General features: G+C 31.3%; 1 protein-coding gene across 2 annotated transcripts in view; it reads left to right on the forward strand.

The window, feature by feature from the left end:
* Nucleotides 1–5,273, forward strand: part of LOC115887473 (arf-GAP with Rho-GAP domain, ANK repeat and PH domain-containing protein 1) — a 275,480-nt gene that overhangs the window by 133,973 nt on the left and 136,234 nt on the right. The window lies entirely within an intron of this gene.

Consider the following 5,273-nt stretch of genomic DNA (forward strand, 5'->3'; position numbering starts at 1 on the left):
ATCCAACAATGCTGATGAAGGTTTATTCCCTGAAACCGATCGTCAGATAATTGTTTCTTTCGGTCTGATATATTTTCAACAGAATTTCAGAAACTTTCTAATTTTTTCTTGATCTGGGAGTCGAAATATCCCAGATCTGAAAATAATACCTTGCAAAATTGTTTTCGTCTGACGTCTGACACATTTAAATATTAGTTCCGCTTCTGACATATTCTTTCGTAAATTTAAAAAGACTGCACTTTCTGTATATCATATCAACTATAGGAATAAAACGGAAAATAAAAAAAATTATAAATGAAACTATATTATTTATTTAAAACTAAATTGTATAACAGTATAAGTACAAAGATTAAAAAGTGAGTAAATGGAAAACTTACACAATGGAAATATTGTTCCATGATTTAAGTCATTTTGGACTTTATAAACACTACATCATTTTACTTAACAGTAAAGAAATAACAGGGAATGTCAATATAGCACGGGGAATAAAAAAATATACAGGATGAGTTTCCTACGGTGTTCTCTATGGGCATCTCTTGTATTTTTTTTTTTAAATGAAGAAAAGCGTGTAGGATTATTGGTTGAGCTTTTCTTGACCATACAAGATACGTTGACCAGTAAAAGTAACTTTTACTGGTCAAAAAAAAAGACCAGTAAAAGTTACTTTTACTGGTCTTTTTTTTATTTCCAATGGTGTTCTAATTTTGTTATGATTTATAATTATAAAAAGACAAAATATATTATTAAACGGTTCTTTACAATTTACGTTACATAAACTAAAACTTAAAAAAATAATCAATACATACACTTTAAGTTATTTTAGAAAATGTTCAAAAAATTGCCGCAATTGTTTTGAGTACATAAAAGCATCTTTTTAAAACTGAATTTCTAGCTATTGTCACAGAACGACCGGTCGACTTAATTAAATTTCTCCTGTTCCTCCTCTTCGAGTGCCTCTCATAAGTTCATAAGTTCTTTTGTAAACTTGTTGTTAACCATACCGCATAAAAAAAATCTAAAATGGATAGGTCAGGTGACCGAGGAGACCCATTCAATTGGTCCACCTCTTTCTATCCCTGAGTCTACATAATTATGATAATAAAATAATTTTTAACATTTCTTACATTGTTGGGAAGCCGTCTTGAAAACCGTTCTCTAAAAAACATAAGTAACGTTCACCGGTCAACGTATTCTCGAAACTGTATAGCCAAGAAAAGTTGAACCAATAATCCTACACGCTTTTATTCATTTGAAAAACTCATATTTACAATTTTTGTTTATTTTAATTTACAAAGATTGGATGTGACAATTTCACATTTCTGAGAGCAACGACGATTGAACTTGTTTCCATGGCTAACTAAGTGAAATTAGTCAAGAAAGATAAGAATTGGCTATAACTCAGTAATTTTGTGAAAGAAACATATCATAGCTTATATCGCTGAAAAGCTTAAAAAATGGCGCTATTTATGAAGTCATGACCAACTATGGTTTCCATTTAAAAAAACATATGTTTGTGTCATATGTCAAAAATTACAGGCTTTAGAAAAAATCGGAGAACACAATCTCATTAGAAATGTGATTATCTACAACTTTTATCGGAACATTTTTTGTATAAAATAGATTATAATGGAATTAGGGACAATTTTTAAAATAGCCAAAATTTGTTTTTTTTCGAAATATCTAGTAAGCCATGAACTTCTTCAAAAATCTAAAAGGCGCATATTTATGACCCCACAAAACTGCAATTCTTTCCCCATTTAACTGACTCTCTATCTCTAGTAGTTTCCGAGATACTCATAGAGAACATCCTAGGAAACTCACCCTGTATATTCTGTATTCTTGATATAAAGGAACAAAATATTTAAGTATTGTCTACAGTCTTATTGCTTTTACTATATATTTTTATCAGAAATATTTAAACAGATTTTAACAAAATTATTATCCTAAGTACGATCGACCGATATGTGTATTATCACGAACAATTAAGAATTTTATACTATAGGGTTCTAATTCAGCTTAATTTTTTTAGCAGATTTTATACTCTGAACGCACGTTTCTCTAACCATATTAGCATCATCGATCGATGAGTAAGTTATCAAGTTTATGTCCCATTAAAGCAGGGCGCCCATCGGATCGGATCGGCACGAAACAGTCCTATCATGATTTGAAATACGTAGAAATAGATTGACATCCGCTCACTGGTTCAGTCCCGCTCGGCAACGTCCATCGGTTGGCTTCGGAATCAGTCTTTTTTGGTAGAGAGGGCAAAAAATTCCGAAGGTCCGATCAGTTTTCTCATTGTGTTTAATGTAAACACCACTGTGTACTACCTTGTAGTTGATTATTTTGTGTGATATTTATTGTTTACAATGGATGAAGAACTTTTAATTGATACTGTTAGAGAATATCCACATTAATTGATACTGTTTGAGGTTAATTTCTTGGACCTAAAGGCTAAAATCTCTTATTTTGTTTTTCTATCTCAAAGCATGCCAACGCGATCCTATCATCATCGTCGGAAGATGAAGAGCTCATATTATATAAATTATTAAGTATTTTTTATAAAATTCTAATCCGAACTAAAATAAACTACATGCCACTGAAGCATACCGATTTGGTGAGCGGGTGTTGGACGTTTCCGAACTGAGCGATGCCGTGCCGATCCGATCCGATTCAATGGGCGCCCTGCTTAAGGCTATATTCCGTTTCTTACCTTGGTTATAGTTTTCTGTTCCGTTTCTATGTTTTGCCTGAAACTTTTATTACGGAACACGGTTCCTGAAAAATATCCGTTAATATTGTCACCAGGGTTCGGAAGTAGTTAATTAAGACGTAATATACCTGATTAACTACGTGTAGTTTTTCTTCAAAAACTACGTCTTTTTCCGTTCATTAACTACATGAAAACTACGTTAGTAAACTATGTATTGATATTATGAATAATTTTCCTTCGTATGAGGTGTAATAGAGATAATATGATGTAAATGTTCTATAATATGAATATTGAAATTTATAAAACGTCAATGTTTGACATTTTTACTACATTATCAAACTGTTCCGTATTTGACAGATATTTTTCAGGAACCGATCCATACCATAGTTTACCAGCCAGATTAACCTGGTTTTACAACGGAATACAGCCTAAAACAACAAATTTGAATTCTAGGAAAGCATCAAGTCATAGCGGGTTCTCACCTGTCAATCTTAAATTAATCAATCTTAATCTAATTACTGTAGCAGTCTGACTGATTCAGTATTACCGGGTATTACTGAAAGATGGAAATCGCATATGTTCACACTTTCATTTTGACCACTGAATACATTCAGTCGGTCTACATATCTTTGGTTGATCTCGTTAACATTTATGTTGACAAAATTATAAGCAGAGCTGCAAGCTCACAGAAAACTTAAGTCTTTTTTTATTTAAATCATTTTCATGACTTAAGTCATTTTTCGAAAGCTGACTTAAGATTTAAAGCTTCATTCAGAACCTCCCAATTAGTGGAATAAATTGGTGGTTCCAATTACACTTTATACTTTTTAGTTTACGATCATTCACAATATCTTAAAAACACAATTAAAATTAATAGAATATCCTAGCAACAGCTTGCAGTAGTCAGTTGTATCCATAGAGAAAGCCCTTTGAATAAGAAGACTAAGGAAGTAGCATAATGCTATCCATGTATTCATGCATGGTGGGCGGAAAAGCCACCATAAAAGCTCTCTAGGGTGGGGATCCTTGACAGTTCTGTTTGACGATTCATTTGACACATTTGAATTTGATTTGAAATTTTGTGGATTTGTCAGTCTTTACGGAGCTTATTTTATGTTATTTATTATTTATTCTACTACTGATAGTTGTATAAAGGTAGTAAATCTAGATGGAAATTGTGGCAGAACTTAAATTAACAGTGACACTATCGCGATTGATCAAAAAAGACTCTAAAATAGTTGGTTGTGTAGCGTGCGGTAGATCTCGGCAAAAATTGAGTGAAATAATGGAACAACTTTTCGCTAGTAAGTGACTATATAATATACATACGTGTAGTAAACCGATCATTTATGAAATTCGCTTAAATTAACTAAATTATATATTTTTCTCGCATTTTAGCTTTTATTTATTACTTGTCAAAGATTAGATGTCAAAGAATTTAGATACGTTAATTTGACTTACCTGCTTCAGTAGCGTATCAGATGTTTGTGTTAATAAATACTTATTATAAGAGTTATATATTTTTATAACAATTTTAATAACTACCAACATTTATTCACAACGTAAAATAAAAACAAATTATTGAGTCTACCCCACGTCTACCCTACATCATAGTTTTACATTTTTTAAATAAAATTAGAACGACACTGATAAACCGGAATTTAAGTCAGCCATATTTGAGGCCCATCGCGGTGTACCTAAGATTTTTGATATGCTCCTTCCTTAGTCCTCTTATTCAAAGAGAAAGCCTAATATTCAGCTTATAAAACAATAAACTTTTGATTTCAAACCACAATTTCTCTTCACGGGTAATAATCAAAAGACAAAAAGATATTCCTCGCAAATTTTAAAGTATAATTAGTGGAAAAGTTAAAACTTTGTTAACTTTTTCCACTAATTGAAGATTACTACTTGAAGATTACTACCACTAATTTTGACGTTGTGAATGCTTGTATTGATATTAGGGGAACGAACTTCTACGCTAATTGAAACCACTAATTTATTTCACTAATTTCGATGTTCTGAATGAAGCTTAAGTCTTTTTTTTCTTTATTCCGGAATAGAAAATGATTTAACTCTTTTTAGAAAAGACTAACCTTAGTAAGTCATAAAAACGACTTAAATTATATTATATTTATTTAAATCTTTACGAAAATGACTTGACTTGAAAGAAAATGATGTAAGTCAGACTTAAGACTTAAATCATTTCAACTTTATGTTGAATTTGACTTAAGATTTAAATCATTTTGATTTTAGAAATAGCTAAGTCTTTTTCAAACTGACTTATTGCAGCTCTGATTATAAGCAGTTGTTCGAGGAGTATATTGTGAATATATATGAAAATATCCTGGAACATAGGTCAGGCAGTGGATATTACGGTGAAAGTACTGGTGAAACTATATTGAAAGAATTAGTTTTGGAATCCAATTATTCTGACAATGCTTCATCCAAACTTGGAAAACTACATAAAATTACATGCTCACACTAAATTTTGAAATAATTCTTCCTCCAAAATGAACATAAGTAGAACTGTCTTTGACTTTCAATGAAAGAAAGGATA

Source organism: Sitophilus oryzae, unplaced genomic scaffold, assembly GCF_002938485.1.
Source record: "Sitophilus oryzae breed Bouriz unplaced genomic scaffold, Soryzae_2.0 scaffold_576_pilon_pilon, whole genome shotgun sequence".
In the NCBI taxonomy this organism is placed as follows: Eukaryota; Metazoa; Arthropoda; class Insecta; order Coleoptera; family Curculionidae; genus Sitophilus; species Sitophilus oryzae.